The following is a 17,963-nucleotide window of genomic DNA, read 5'->3' on the forward strand; positions in this document are numbered from 1 at the left end:
TAAAATTTTAAGTTATCATTCTTGTATTTTCGATTGCGTTCCATAAAAAAGCTTCTTTGGATTTTTTTGATTTATTTTCTTAATCTAAATGATCATTTTTATAGATATATTCTGTAAAAGTAGAAGAGATGCGGAAAAGAAATGAACAGTTTCCTAACAGTTCCTCGTTAATCGCTGTAACCAAAGGATTACATGTTGAAGGGGCCAAATTCAGTAAACCTGTTCGAGTTCAACTACCACTGGAAAATTTAGGAAATTCGCTCGAAAGAGAAGACGGAGATATCGAATACATGTTCTTTCGTATCGATGGCTAATCAATTACACATCTAATGGATCTGCGTTTTAAAAAGCTCAACGACACGGTCGTCACTTATGTCGATAAATTCAGCATGTATGTCAGAGAGAGAGAGAGAGAGAGAGAGAGAGAGAGAGAGAGAGAGAGAGAGAGAGAGAGAGAGAGATATGAAGTCTGTTGTTTTTTCTTTTTTATTGTTAGAATAATTATTTTTGATTTTATATTCATTTGATTATTCTTTTATTGTTTGCAGTTTCGTGGGAGCATGTCTAAAGAAGGCAAAAAAAATTATCACCAAGGAACTTCTCGTTTCTCTGGGTATAGAGTATCCCTGCAAATTAATGACTTTTGTGAAAAAAATTTCGGAGCAACGTGTCCAGGTTTGGTGCGAGGTTGTTAAAAAAGAGGACTGGAAAAGACTTGAGGAAATACGTATTCATGAAAAGAAGCTACAAATATCGTCTGATTGGGAATCACCGGAAATATTTATCTATGAGCAAGATCGCATACGAGTTGATATAAAAGGAAGCTCTGAGGTTGCACCAGAATATCCAAAAAATGCAAACCGCATAATTTTTTGTCCAATAGCCGATGGAATGCACATTTTCCCGCTCTTGCGAAAAACCCAAAGTGTGCATGCATCTTCTCTGTCAACTGTCGTATACACTTTGGATACAGGAGACAGGAGAGTGCTGCACACGGTGGTTTTAAATCCTTGGAGCTTAAAAAAATATAAGAAATAGAAGAAAAACTGATTATCATTCTGCCCATTCTGACATATCTTATTTCCTTAATAAAATCCGCCATATCACATCACGTTATAATTGAATGACTTTGCTGAACAAAAAGATCATATCAATTTTTTTAACCGTGTATCTAATATGACATATACATTGTATGTACCTTTTTTGGCTCAGCTAGACAAAGTCGTCGGAGGGAACTTATGCTATACCCCGGCGTCGGTATTGGCGACCGTACCTAGTTAAAGTTTTTGGTGAGGTCCTGTATCCAAGTTACGATTCTCGAACAAATGTGAGCATATAAGATGTTAAGTGGTACAATGACATTTCAAATTGTAAGGTGAAAGGCGCAAGAGACTAAGCGTGACGTAAAGATGGGGTAGCGAGCGTCATTTTGACGTCATGTTTTGAACATAACCGTGACCCGTGTTGACAAAACATGTTGTTTTTAAAATTGGGTAACAAAACTACCGTTTCATAAAATGGCCTGAAACTTCACATATCAATAGAATAAATGCAGATGCATAGACTAATCTGTTAGTTATTACTTTTATGAAAAATATTGATGATAGACAGCTACATTGTCTTCATATTTTTTGACTGACCCTCGTACTACTTGTTTTACATTCACCAAACTTGCATGGATGGTGCATCGGGGCACTCTTGTTGACCTAAAAGACTTGGATGCTGAATCTGGGCCATGAATTTCAGATGCTGGAGAAGGTTAATGTTTATTAAGCAGGTCAAAGTTTATGGAGCAGGTGCTTTTTGATGACCATATCTCAGTTACTTCCGTTCTTAACTTAATCAAACTTGCATGAATAGTGAGTCTTATGCTAGATTAGGTTAAGGTTTTCGGACCTGGTTAACGTTTTTTGAGCAGGTGCCTTTTGATGACTTAGTTACTAATGGTCCTTACTTCACTAAACTTGCATGGGTGGTGCACCTTATGATACTAATGCACTTGTCAGGCTTGAATGCTGAATCCCGCCAAAGGTTATGGATAATAGTTGAGGTTATGATTTTTGGAGCTGGTTCAAGATTGTGGAGCTGGCTCCCTTTGAAGACTATATCTTACTTACCAATAGTCACTAAACTTGCATGAATGGTGCATCTTATGATAATGATGATCTCCACGGACGTGGAATCTGAATTTGAGCCATAGGTTTCGGATGCTGGATTAGGTTAAGATTGTTGGACCTGGTTCAAGATTTTGGAGCAGGCGTAGTGAAGAATAATGACCCCCGTAGAATAATGACCGGGCGTCATGTTTAGACGAAGAATAACGACTCTCCCCCCCCCCCCCCCATAGTTGTTAAATAATTGGATTTTTCTGAAGAAAAGGGTCATTTTTCTTCATGTTAAGCGTGAAGAAAAACGACCTCCGTAAAAAATGACCCCGCTGTAAACAAGAGTAGAAATTGGGTACCCGGTATCTTGACAAGGTATTTGACATTGGAATTACTGGAATGTTCACTCTCATCAATTGTTTTGAAGTTATAAACACAGAACTTGAAAAGAACTCGCTGAATATAGTTTTTCACATCCGTAGCAAACACACACACACAAACATACATACATTGCCACAGATTGATTGATAACAGTTAGGCCTCTCTCGTCGACACAATTATAATCTGCTGAACTATTCTTGATTCTTTACCATAAATGATTCTTAAAAACTTATTATATAGCTTTATTATTTAAAACGATATTTCATTTACAAAATGTATGCACAGATTGCTGAACTTTATATATCGCGATTTTACAATTGCATCGGCAACAAATTCCCAGGTCTGTACGTGTGTGTTTAGAAATCTGTGCAGATGGTGCTGTAAGTGATCAAGACACGAAACTTACGTGGATGATAGACATTTGATAGAAGATGTGTTTAACTGTTTTTATTTTGTCAACCGTCACTTCCGGTCCACACCGGAAGAGTTCAAATAAATTAAGTTGATTAAAAGTTTAACTGTTTTACTTTGACAACTTTAGATAAATTGAAAGACAATTAAGTCTTAAAGTTTTGTCTAATTTTCAAAGAAATACTAACTTTTATTTTCTATGAGCGCTTCCGTTTGTCCGTTTCCTGTCCCAAGACATAAAACCTTGAATCCTTGAGTTCTCAAAAACGATAATGACATGAACAATCAAACTGTGTAGGATGATAGACCCGTGTATGAAGATGTGTTTACATTAATTTGTTTCGTTCGGCGTAACTTCCGGTAGTCACCGGAAGCACTTCAAAAATTATTTTTTACCTATTTTAGTTAGTTTTTTTTTTTTTTTTTTTTACATAGAATGATTATATTTTTATATATCCTTACATAAGTCATCTATGCAATGTTAAATAAACAAAAAAATGTACTTCCGGTGAGATATATCAAATATTTTAAGTTGTCTTTTTCAAACTAAATTTTGAACCCCCCTCCTCACCCCGATTTAAGAAACTGTTAGTGATCAAAACATAACGCTTACATAGATGATAGACATTAGATAAAATGTGTTTAACGTTTCTAAGATCTCGCGGTTCAAACATTTGTTTTAAAAAAAGGCTTCCTGGGATATTTGAGATATCTCACCGGAAATATAATTTTTATGTCTAGTTAACATCGAATAGATGATATATGTAAGCATTTATATTTATATTTTAATTCTCTGTGAAATATATTAAATGCGTAAAAACATAATTTTTGAAGTGCTTTCGGTGACGACCAGCATCCCTCAAAGTTTGGATATACATACATGGATGGAAATACGGGGAAATTCTATTTCATATTCTTCATATATCAAAAAAGAAAAAGACCAAAAAAGAAAAAAAAAACACTATTGCAAGAAATTGAGGATTTAGAATCAGAGGCTTTCATTGATTTAAATAAATTAGATGAAAAAAAGAAACTTAAGAGTATTAAAAAAGAAAAGTTATGCCACATGATAAGGTCCCGAGCTCGCTGAATAGAAGAGGGTGAAAACCCATCAGAATATTTTTTTTAATTTAGAATCTAGGAATTATTTAAATAAAACAATAACAGAAATTGAATTAGAGGATACTGGCAACATATATGAACAAGCAAAAGTTTAGATGAAGTTAAAACATATTTTGAAACTCTGCATAAAAGTGCAGATTCAATTTTAGTTAATATAAATTTAGAAGAAGTGTTCTCGAATTTTACTTCACCTAAAATAGATACAATAGATAAAGTTTTTAATGTATTAAAGCATATGAAGAATAATAAGTATTAAGATTCCAAAAATCATTACTCTTAAGGATCAATGGAAAAGAAGAATTCTTACTCCAATTGGTCGTGTCACTGCCATTAAGAGTATGTTAATTCCAAAACTAAATCATTTATTTATATCGCTTCGTACTCCTAAAAATGAGATTGTATCATGTCTATGCAAATCTATCTTTGAGTTTCTATGGAAATCCAAAACAGACAAAGTTAAAAGGTCTCTTATAACACAAAACTACTTGTCAGGGGGTATGAAAATGGTAGATGTTAGAAGTTTTATTACATCACTAAAATGTACATGGATTAAAAGGTTAACTTGTTTTGTGTTTGATTGTTTGTTAATAGAAAACAACGCCTTTTGGAAAGATGTTTTCATTGCTTGGACCCGTTATATGAACTCTTTTACATACTCTCCGCATTTTAAAAACAAATTTCATTACATTCCTGTGCGGTATAACTCTAATATAAAAGTGGATAACAAACCAGTTTTGAACAAATCCTGGTATGAAAAGGGAATAAAAGTTGTGCAAGATTTTTTTTATGATGATTGTAATCTTTTAGACTTTGGAGTTCTTAAAAACACATACAATCTAACTGACAGTTGTGTGATGCAATACAATAGCATGGTTTCAGCTATATTAAAATATTTGAAATCATTGTAAATAGATAGGTCTTCATTCAAAAGACTTCCTATTCCACATGTACCTTTTTTAACCTCTCATATCTTCTGAAAAATGTTCAAAAATCGTTTATAATTTTTTTTTTAATAAAAATGAGGTTATTCCAACCTCAATCAGCAAATGGGAGTCAGAGCTTTTGCCATATGGAGTAGACACAATATCAGTACAAGATGTTTTAAAAATTGTTATAAAACCACTAGGGGTTCTTCTGCCCAGTGGTAACAATTAATTTCGAATTTTGCATAGAATTGATCCTGTAGAAAATACCTTAAAAAAATTAACATTAAAACTTCTGGTTGCTGTGGTTTTTGTATGGAAAATGTTGAAACAATAATACATGTTTTTATTTCTTGTGATAAAGTACAAACTTTCTGGAGTGATTTAAGTCTTCATATATACAGAAAGACTACTGAAAGAGTTGGTTTTAATGTTTTGAACATTATTCTTGGTGAGCTACCTTTGTCAAACAATAACAGAGTTATAAATTTCATAATTTTATATGTCAAAGAATATATTTTTGTATCCTTAATGCAAAATAAAATGCCAATTTGTTTTTGGATTACTCAGTCACTTAAGAATAAAAAATATCATACACATTGTAGAAAAATATGCTGCTATTCAAAATCAAAAGCTGTGCAATTTTGAAAAAAGTGTGGCTTACATTGAAAAATATTTTAGATAAGTTTACGAAATTTTGTTTGTTTGTTTTTTTGTTTTTTTGTTTGTTTTGTTTGTTTTTTTTGTTTTTGTTTTTTTTTGTTTTTTTTTAAGCCAAGTATCTATTTACCAGTGGAATTGAAAAATGTATGTAAATATACTTGTGTGTGAGTATGCATGTGTATAAAATTTATAATAACTGAATTTATATATGTAAACATTAGTATGTATGGAACAAAAACAATAAATTATATAAAAAAAAAAAGTTTAGATGTTCAAATCTTTATTGTTTCTAAGATCTCATTGTCCAAAGCTTTTTTGCCGCGAGACAGGAAACGGACGACAGGAAGTGAATTTTGAAAAAAAATGAAAAAAAACCTCTCGAGATATTATCATTCTCTATCAACCCTTAAAATTTCAAGAAAATCTATCCAGCTATCTCTGAGAAATCTTGTTGGAAAAAATGGGGGAAAATAATAATAATAGTAACCAGACGCTTGTTGCTATAGCAACAAAAAGCCTTCCATTCTCATATAAATGTATTATTCTGTAAATAGAAAAAAACTTCTTTCAAATTGAAAATATAATGGATACATTTCAATTATCACAATTAATACTTTGAGTAAAATCACGGTTGACTTTTTCGATATGATATCTATAAATGCAGCTTTCTGTTTTTTATTATCCCACATAATAAAATACAAAATAATGGTTAGCATTAAAATACTTGTTTTTACAGAAAGTGTATTCTTAGAGATGATAGAAAACTGTCAAATTTCAAAATAAATTGATGATTGCAGAAACAGAGGATTACTGTGGAACAGCAGTGGCTTAAACATCTCCAAATTACCATCATCGATACCACCGGACTTGAATATTCACACTGCCACACTGGATTTGATTTGTCTTTTAATCACTTTTCTTCTCTGACAGGGGATACATTCAGACAAATAGGCACCTACACTCACGTTAGGTCAATCATACTTCACCACAACAAGCTTACCGTTATTCAAAATCTGACATTTCAAAATTTGTCAAGCTTATGCAGTTTGGATCTCTCTTTTGCACATCTTGATAAAACTGAAATTGATGCTTATGCATTTTCTTTTCTTCAAAAACTTCAGATTCTTCGAATTCATCAGAACAATTTTTAAAGTTTAGGATACCCTGATTTACAGATATCCAAACTTCATTCACTGAAACATCTTAAACTTGACACATTTTCTGGATTTGTATTTACAAAACCATTCCAAAATCTTACAAGTTTATCGCAACTGGAGTTTAATAATGTCAACGATTTTAAATTAACTAACACTTCCTTTCAAGGCCTTATACTTTCTCATATCCATGGTATAAACATGGATTTTAGTGATCACGTAGATTGTGACATTCCAGAAGACCTCTTTTGCTCATTTCCATATTTACATAAAGACATTCAGATAAATTTCGGTGGAAAATGCAGCGTGCTGGTTGTTCTTAGGTCCCTTAAATGTTTGCAGCATCGTAAAATACAAAAAGTCGATTTGTCTGGAAACAAGGAAAGTATAGAAGCTGATATAATCATCTTAGATGATAGATCATTTGAGTACCTTCTTAACATGTGTGTGAGTGTGCTGCTATTGGGAAATAACGATATTATTTCTATAAAAACAAACATATATAAATCAACACTATGGACTTGCTTAGATACTCTTAATCTCAGCCATAACGATATACAGAACGTTGAATCAAAAACAATCTTGGCTTTTTTAACCTGTCCCTTATTGCGAAATTTAAGTTGGTGCTGCAATGTCCAATCACCTCATGCTGAATCATACAATTCTATCAATCGCATACTAGGCGATCATCTATTTATAAATATTTATCTACCAAATAATCTTCAGATATTTGACTATTCCAATAATTACATCCATAACATTGACTTTAAACCCTTTCGTGTAAGATTTACAGGGAAACAGTTGCAAAATTTATATCTTGTAAAAACTAACTTCCCTCTTATGTTTGAAAATGTATTTAATTTTTCGTCCTTGATTTTTCTTGATTTATCTCAAAATGAATTCAGAAATATACATCCTGATATATTTCAAGGAGTAAAAAATATTCAGGAATTATATGCTATAGATGTCCACCTAGAGTTTACGGATAGTATTATTTCTGAAAGTTTGTTTAGAAATTTACACTTCTTGGCAAAACTTGATATTTCTCAAAATCGCCTATCTGTTTTACCACCGTTGCTTTTAAGAGACCAAAAGAAGTCTTTAAAAGAAATTCATCTGGATCATAATATGTTTTCTTCCGTTTCGAATTCCTTATTGCAGTTGGAAAATTTAGAAACTCTTTATGTTCGAAACAACTTGGTGTCAAAAATTTCTGAGAATGATCAAAGATTTTTGTATCCCAGAAAAATATATCGATCTTTTTAGAAGGAAATCCGATCTCTTGCATTTGTTTCAACATTAAGTCTTTAAAATGGATGAAAGATCGTCGACATTTATTTTCAGATCTTTCAAAAACGCTCTGTGTAGAGAGTAAAGCGCTGTTAGTGAATTATTTAACGACCATAAGTGGAAGTCATTTGAATTACAATGTCAGACAGTCGCTTGGCTTATATTTTCCGTAGGACTGCTCGTTTTAACAGTGTTAACACTCACAATAACAGCCGTAATCAGAAGATACCGCGTTTATTTGGAATATGTAATTCTAAGAATAAAACAAAGATGGAAAGGCGTTAAATATACCGTCAAGAAGATGTCTTTTCGTATGATGTGTATGTCTCATACAGTGATGTTGATTACCCGTTGCTTATTCAGAATTTATATCCAAAATTTGAAAAAATGAACCTAAAGACATGGCTAAAAGATAAAGATTCCACACCAGGAAGCTGGGAATCAGAGGAGATAGTCAACTGTATTAAAATGAGCAGGAAAGTGATGTTTATCGTGAGCGAGAGTTTTCTAGACATTGGATGGTCCTCCTTTGCTGTTCAAATGGCCATAACCCATGCATTTCATAATCATCGTCAGGGATTTATAGTGGTTATCATTAAAAATGAACTTCCTCTCGATAAACTTCCAAACGAAATCAAAAACATTTGGTGGTGTATCGAGCATTGCAGATGGCCGGAGGATGAAACAAATGACGAAATAATACTGTCAAAATTGTGTAATGTTCTTAAAATGTCTAATATTATAGAATATAATTTTTTACCAAAATAATGTTGTCTGAATACATTTTATCTATATATTTTTTTTTTAATTTTGTACGAGCATCGTTTCTCATTTTGATTCAAAACTTTTATCAAACCAAGATTGATGGATTAGCTACAAACTTTGCTTTTAAGCGTAAAATTCATGGCTTATCATTTGTTGTTGATTAAACTAATTACTCTTTTATCTCACAGTATAATTAAATGATGGATATATTTGCCACTTTGAAGGTTGAGCATATTACATGTACTTTATTTTGTTCTTCATTTAAGATGAAGATAATTGTTTATGTGACATACTATTTTTAAAATGAAAATAAAAGTTAATCTTTTCTTATTTACGAAGTAGTAACTAATGGAAAAATCGCTGTCTCAGAAATTTCCTAAATCAATCATTCCAGGGATGTTTCGTTTTTATCATTCTATATCAAAAGGCTGGGGAGAAGGGTTGAGGTCGTTTACTCAGTTATGCAGTCTAAATAAAAAAATATATATATAACGTAATTTAAAATACCATACGGTATACAGGGTTATTTTTGCCCTCTTACACTTGCAAAGGCTTCGTTCAGTCCTGATTTCGCCAAGATACAGCTATGTAAAAAAGATATAAATTGAGACATTGCAATTCGCCTAGTCTTAAATTCGCCCTCTGACAACGAGGGCGAAAAGGCGAAAATTAAACGAGGGTGACTATTTCCCCGCATACAGTATTCTATTTCAGTACTAAATGATACATCTTTTTTAAGTGCAAGTTCTTCAACTTTTTACCTTTCCTTGATCTTAACAAAGGTTGTATGTATTTTAATATACTACGACTGGAAAGCTTGTATGGTTGACGTTTATTTCAAATCCAAAAATAAGTTTTTGTGCAATTGTAAAATCATGCTCCGATGTTCGGAAAAGGGTGAAAGATACGTGTAACTGATTAAGATCGCAAAAGAATACCATTGCAAGCTGACGAATGGTCGCCACAAGGACACAAAAGCCAATGCGGATGCAAAGGATAATTGACAATGAAACTTGTGTAAAGAAAGACCGACTTTAACTTGACGATTTGCAAACCACTGATATTTAGTAATATGTGATCACATAAAAAACCAAGGCATGTATGCAAAACAAGATTTTCCAATGTTAAATAAAATAGTCTCAAAGTTGCCTCAAAGTTGATTAGTTTTTAGTGAATGTGGTCAAGAAGAAAGTTTTAAAGTCAATTGCATACGATCAATTGCATTCAGTTCTCAGGATCACGAAGCATTAAGTCCAAATTTCGACTATTCAGAAAATTGTAGCATATCATAAAATCATTTTTAAAATTTAATAACTATGAACGTATTATAAAAATACATTTTAAAAACATTTATTTTCGTTGTTTTCAATCACAAAGTATAAAGACAGTGTACACATTTTGACATCAGTCTTAGACTTCTTCATAATAATAGAGCCAAGTTAATCCAGAAAAAGCTTGATCGCTGTGGCAATTAATGTTGAATGATTTAGGCTTAGAGAACAATGACATAATTTTTCATTGATGTCGCAAGATTCCATCGGGGTGTATTGGATAACGTGTGCAATGAAGTCGATATCCAGACGTACAGAGAATCTATCTCAAAGACTAAAATGGGTGACAGCGATTCCGTTCTTCTCAACTACTTCAAAGAGATACTTATAGGTTGCCTCTCTTTAAAAAGATAGCAAAAGTTGTTATGCAATGATCCAACGAACAATTGTTGGTAAATAAAATCAATCTGTTAATCGCTTAATTGCGATATCATTTGTTTCCTGGGTTTTTTTATTAAGTACGGTTTAAACATATTACAAACCGAGATTTCAAAAAGAAAAAGGAAATATTCATTATCAAAATTGTATTCCTATATTGCAATAAAATGAAATGAATTTTTAGAAGGAAATTCTATATTTTGTGATCTGTACAAGAATCACTATATCTGTAAAAAGAAAAAACCCAGAAAATTACAAGAATAATATTGTTAAATTTAATGCATAATTAATTTTAAAAAATTGATTTCATAATGAATTCCTGAATTACTATTTAGCCAATAACTTCCTATTGGGGAACTACCCAAGGAGGAAAGTTAGTAAAGAAATATACATCATGGGTTAGTCAACGACGTTTGATACTGGATCTCTCTGACGTTGCCTGATCATTTCCGAGTTTTTCATTTTTTAAACTTCACAAAGGCATACCGTCTAGATTACAGTAAACTTGTAAGTATGATGGATATTTTAACAATCCTTTAAATGATTTTATTTAGAAGAACGGTTTAGAAACGAATTGGCTGCTCATCTTGTGATTTTTTCATTATTATTTTTTGCATTTTGCAATCACACGATCAAAGGAGTATGATAGTGTTAAATCTAAAGCAAACTAGCGTGGCGCCATGCCCCATTTCATCAGCGTCATGCCCTTTTTCTAAACGCCATGCCCTTTTAATAATAAATAAATGTGATGCCATTTTATTGAAAGTGAATTTAATTCAAAACCAGCATTGCCCTAGCCTCTGTTTTGATTGCAAAGTTAAACCAACACTCGTTGGACTTCACGCACGGGTGACCTGAGACAATATACGTTACAGGTAAACTACAGAGGCCTAAGCTGAGGGGGTATACACAGCTGTCCTGTATAAATGGGCGACTTGACACCTAATTACTGGTACAATAATTTGATAAATAACAACTGAATTATCTCCTTGAAATTAGTAGGCTAATTGTACAAGCTAGCTTATCATTGAGACATCGTAAGGTTATCTAAAAATAGAATTACCACAAAAGAATATATTTTATGGAGATAATTTGAAATTTTAACACTGAGGCACCTAAAACCATGTTTTGACTAATGAAACATTGTAAAAAAATGTAGATGTGAAGTTTTCTTATTCTTTTTTTAAGCTTTTAAACAATTGTCAGATTAACCAGAATTTTCTCTGTTTCCCAAAAAAACGTAACTCTTCTTCTTGAAGAATGCAGAAACTTAATTCACAATAAAAGATTGTAATGCAGATTTTAATGCAAATTGATTTTTAAAAAGCTTAAAACAACAATTTAAATATCCAAATTTCTGTGGTAAAAAGGGTTTAATGATTTTGCCATCAGTTATCTACACATTCACATGACTGAGAAGTGGACAGGCATAGCCTACACCCATGCTATGCCTGTCCACTTCTCAAAAGATATATATGATATTGTCTACATTATACATGTCCTATGATTCATTACTGGATACAGATGTGTTTAAGTTCACATATTACATAAAGCCTAAATTAAATAAACAATTTTTAATGCATTATACTTTTAAACTAGTCAGACCAATGCCATGACTGTTGTAAGGGATAAAAATAAATGTAAATCAATTTAAGAAAGAACAAAAAAGATTGAAAGTAAAATATTGAATAAGACTTATGTGAATGCAAAAGCAAATCATTTATTGTTCAATTATCTTGTTTTATTGCAGATCTCGAGGACACACTTGATTACAATGCAAAATTTTCCTTTTAATACGCTTGTTTCAAGGATTAATGATTTATAATATTACCGTTGAAAAAGGTGCCCCTTTCAAGGTTTTATAATATTAACCGCGGAGAAAAGTGCCCTTTTTACCATTATTTAACATGCCCTTTTCAAATCCTAGATTTAACACTAAGTATGATTATATGTTGTTATCGTAAACTTGGTTTTTGTTAAATACAAAATTGAAAAAAAAAATTTTGAAGCATACCTTCTATGTATACACAGTGTTAAAAATCTTTCTCATAAAACAGTGACGATCTTACGACCAGACTACTGCTTAAAAAAGACAATCTAATTAATAAACTGAATCAAATGATTAGTATACCTCTACTATACATTATCGTAGAGGATCGGATAGATTGTGTGTACAAGTCTAGTCTAAATTGGGTAATATAGATAATCATGAAGACTGGACGGGGATATCTATTTTCTGTTTAGTTAACGTTATAATGCATACACATTTTGTTTTTGCAATTTTAAACGAAAGAATTAAGTTACTCAGTAACTGGCCTTATATTTAATAAAATTAGATCTGGAAAGTGTATGGCTAACATTTTCTTTTTAAAATTATTATGGCAATAACATTTTTTTTTTTGGTTAGTAATCAAAAGTGTGCTCTCGATAACTAAACAAAATCAAAACCATTTAGATTTTGTAGTTTATACTGCCATTATATACAAATATTCCCATGTTTTATTAATACTTTACGTTGGTGTTTATTATCTAGATTTGGATTTAAATGATGTAATGAGCATTATGAAGCAAAGGAAACAATTTGTCTGTCAAATTTTGATTTGTAAGTAAACGAACAATATCTATCATACAATATTTTCTTTATCAAAAAGTATCATATTAAACTAGATATTTTTGAAGAAAAATATTGATCAAATCTATTTTGTTATTTGTGTAAATCAACTGCGTAATATACTGAAGTATGTCCCAAGTTATTGCTTCCATTACTTTTTGATGATTTTTAATAAATATACACATACCTGTGAAAGAAATACAGTTGAAATTGATAAAAGGGAATATACCAAAGATATCTTCATGGAACAATTATTATCATTTTCCACTCCACTCATAAAAGTAATTTCACAGGGACGATAACAAACTTACGGGGATTTATAATGGGAAATGTTTACATCTTTTCTCCATTCGGAAGTACTTGGGATACATCGCACAATTTTTTAACGTTATCATCCGGGCTTATTAATGGCTGATGCAATGCAAATTCCCCGTATACTTTCTATTTTTGGATGTGTATTGAAACCTGAAGAGGTAGAGAGAGCGTTTCAAAACGGATAATCTGGACATTTTTCAAATTAATGGATGAACTTAATTTGAGCACAAAGTTATTTATGATTATCGAAATATCAAGCAAAAAGAGGTGGAAGCAAAAACTCGAGACAGAGAATAGAATAACTGCATGTATAGACATAGTATGATTAAAAAGTACCATATTCCAGACACTTATTTCTTTAATCCAATTAACAATATTTTAATACTTTGATATGTTGATACTTTGATATTTTTTACGTTATAATGAACCACGTAAATATGCATGTTTATGCTCTTTTTTGTCTTGTTAAAGTAAATCCACCCTCCTGTGACGTCATACATTTTACATAAACCATGAATTCATTAAAATTCTTGCAAGTAGATTTGTAATTTCTATGTTATCATAGGTGCACATCAAAAACTCAAATCATTGTTTACTTGGAGATATTTTATAAGCGTTTTTCATCCCTATATTCGACATAATTCAATAATAACAAAGGGAAATAACTCTTTTTTACTTTTCTCTAAGTGATATATCTAAATGCTATATTTTTTCATATGTAAACAATTTTTTCTTTTTTCTTAATTAATTTTAGTTTTCTGGCATAGTAAGCAATAAAATTTAAATAGACAAACAAGTATCCATCCACTTATATTTAATTTTTAAACCAAAAAAAGTGTGATTTTCAGATGATTATTTCAGCCTTTGGTTTTTATTACCTTACATCTTAAATAGTATGGATACATATATATTTTATTTATTTTTTGATGAAATTCAAGTCCAATAAGTTAAAAAAAAGTTAAGTTTTTAACTTTGAACCCATGATTTTATAGGTATGGAGTTACCTTAATAGATATATTTAAGGAATGAATTTAATATTTATTAGTTTTATACGATATAAAATGGTTTGGGGCAGTTTACGCTTTATAAACCGCGAAGCGGTTTATAAAAAAGCGTTAACTGTTCCAAACCATTTTATATCGTATAAAACTAATAAATATTGAATTCATTCCTTATAATTTAATTTATTTGCTATCAATTGTTGATAAAAACGGCCATTTGATCTTTAAAATGACATCAAATTGAACAAAATTCAAACGTAACGTCAGGCGGATTGATACGTTTTTGACGTTAGTCTTACTATGACGTAGGCAACATTCTTTATACGATATAAAATAAAAATGTTAACCAATCAGAAAGCGTGTTACAACCAGAATTAAATTATTATGAACTGAGTGTTGTAAGCATTAAGCGCAAACTTCACATATGAATTAAAATCTGAATTCCGGTCCTATGGTAGCTAGGTGCTTAAAAACTTGACTGTTTTCCTGCACATATACCCCTGTGTGAGCGTCGAACATAGGTCTTTATGTTTACAGTACCGATCAGACCCAGCCTAACACCAGAGTAAACCCTAACTAAACCCCGGGTTTACTTTGGGTTTACTTTTTGAAAATTTGGGTCCACTCGGGGTTTACTTTGGGTTTACTCGAGAATTGCTTTTGGAGTCAACTATACGCACTGAAGTGTGAAACAGACCTGTATTTTATCTTATCATCCTACTGCCTGTTACATAATTCCTGCCCCTCGTATATTCCGAATACACATGTAGCATCTGCTTTCAGGGTATTCTTCTGATCGGGGTTTATTCTCTGTGTCCACTCTGGGTTTACTTGGGGTTTACTCTTGGTCCACTCTAGTAAACCCAGAGTAAACCTAGAAAGTAAACCCAGGGTTTAGTTGGGGTTTACTTTCTGTTTGGCTGGGTCTGATCGGTACTGTATCTAAAGACGTCATTATATAGATGAGAATCTTGACTGGTCATAGCAGAATAAAACAACTCTCAGATAACATTTGGTTTACCATGAGCATGTATTTATGTATTTGTCAGTCGATTAAAAATGCCATCAAAGTACATGCACACTCACCCTTTTCACACAGAGTTCATATATACATACGCAAATATCACATCTTAGACAACGGGAACAGAATAAAAACCGATATTTAACAAAAATTAATATGACCATGATTGTTTTATTAATTATGCAGTTTAGTGGAATCAAACTGTTATTGCAAAACTGAGAATTCTATTGTCACACAACTTTTTTCCGATATTTTTTAACAGGGAGAGTTTCTGTGGTTCTCTCACAAAACTGTACAATTTCACCATACGTTGATGAATGTGGAAATGCAGGACTACTTTGGAACTGAAGTGGATCAGGTTTTAACAGATTGCCAACAGCGTTTCCTTGCGAGTTGAAGAATCAGAATGTTGCTTTGGATCTCTCCTTCAATCGATTTTCTTCTGTGACGAAGGATACATTTGACCAGATAGCTTCCTATTCCAATGTGACTTCAGTAATTCTCCATCACAATGATATTACTGAGATCGGAAATCTGGCATTTCATGATTTGTCAAATTTATGCAGCTTAGACTTTTCTAGCTCCAATCTTGAAAAAGATAAAATCGATACTGATGCGTTCTCTGCTATATCTAAACTCAAAATTCTGCGAATAGATCAGAATAATTTTCATTACCAAGGTTACCCAGATATCTCAATGTCCAAGCTTCATTCATTGCAACTTTTGAAAATTGACGTTTTTAGGAATTTTTCGTTCACAAAACTATTTGAAGAACTTAAAAGTTTATCAAAACTTGAATTTTATTGTATCGGCAGTTTTAGCTTAACCAATAGTTCGTTTTATGGACTCAGACTTTCCCCAATCTATAGCATTGATATGAATTTCTTTGGTCATGTGAACCGTGACGTCACTGAAGATCTATTTTGCTCATTTCCTTACATTACTGATGACGTCATTTTGAATTTTGGCGGAAAATGCAACCTTTCTATTGTCCTTCGATCCCTAAAATGCTTACAGCATCGTGAAATAAATAATATTTCCATAACACATACCAGAGATGTTAGCCGAAGTGAACTGATTATCTTCGATGATTGGTCAACAGAGTATTTCATAAACATATGCGTTAGTAATCTCACGTTACATCATAATGGCATTTATGGTATTAAGAGAAATATATACAATACCAAGTTATGGAATTGTTTAGAATACTTTGATTTAAGTTTCAATAGAATAATTTTTTTAGATTCTACATGGCTTATTTCTTTCTTAACTTTTCCAAGGATTCGAGGATTCAACCAGTGTTGTAATGACCGTCGAGGAGAATTAATGTACAGTCCTTACAATGCATCACAACAGAAATATCCTTCTATTACTATAACTTTACCAAATACACTAGAAGTGCTTGACCTTTCTGAAAATTATTTTCACAATGCAATAAAAAGGTTTGTTTAAAAATCTGAAATACCTTACAAAACTTGATATTTCGAAGAACAGTTTGACTTCTTTACCGGGGTATCTATTTAGAGACCAAAAGAAATCTTTAAAGGAAGTCTGTCTTGACAACAACATGCTTTCTGTCCTTCCAAATTCTCTAATGGATTTAGAAGGGTTATGCATACTCTCTGCCCGGTTCAACTTGATTTCAAAATTTTCCGAGAATGATCAAAACCTACTAAATGCTATGGAAAATATCTCAATTTATTTAGAAGGGAATCCAATTTCTTGCGCATGCTTTAACATTCAGTCTTTGAAATGGATGAAAGATCGTCAGTACATGTTTCCTGATCGCTTCAACGTTCTCTGTATAGAGAGTAAAAATCCTATTGTTGAACTATTTGAAGACCAAACATGGCGAAAATTCGAACTAGATTGTCAGTCAAAGGAATGGCTTACATTTTCTGCTGTATTGCTAGTTTTGACAATGTTAACATTTGCCATCATCTTTGCTATTAAAAGATACCGTGTCCATTTAGAATACGTAATTCTCAGATTAAAAAACAAATGGAAAGGTATACCTTTACGCAAACCTGACAACAATTTTCTATATGACGTGTATGTATCATATAGTGACCTGGACTATTTGTGGGTCACAAAAACATTATATCCAATATTAGAAAGATTAAACGTAAAACCATGCCTGGATGAAGATATTAATGGAGGACATACTATATTAGAAGGGACTGTAAATCGTATTAACGAATGCAGGAAAGTAATGTTTGTCGTAAGTGAGAGCTTTTTGGACATAGGCCAATCTTCCATTGAGGTTCGAACAGCAATTACCCATGCTGTTCATAATCAATTTCAGGGATACATTGTTGTTTTGATAAAAGATGGATGTCCTCTTGAAAGGCTCCCAGACGCACTGAAAAACATATGGTGGTGCATCGAACATTTCAGATGGTCAGAAGAGGAACATAACGAAGCAATACTCAGGAAACTGACCGATATATTCAAATCTGTGTGAACAGTTCTTTGATTTTTAATAGTCTGTG

The 17,963-nt window shown here is 32.0% G+C and overlaps 1 protein-coding gene across 3 annotated transcripts in view; it reads left to right on the forward strand.

Moving 5' to 3' along the window:
• LOC117692238 (putative leucine-rich repeat-containing protein DDB_G0290503) overlaps window positions 1-17,963 on the forward strand; it is a 1,014,555-nt gene that overhangs the window by 872,756 nt on the left and 123,836 nt on the right. The gene's annotated exons all lie outside the window — the stretch shown is intronic.

Source organism: Magallana gigas, chromosome 9, assembly GCF_963853765.1.
Source record: "Magallana gigas chromosome 9, xbMagGiga1.1, whole genome shotgun sequence".
Classification (NCBI taxonomy): domain Eukaryota; kingdom Metazoa; phylum Mollusca; class Bivalvia; order Ostreida; family Ostreidae; genus Magallana; species Magallana gigas.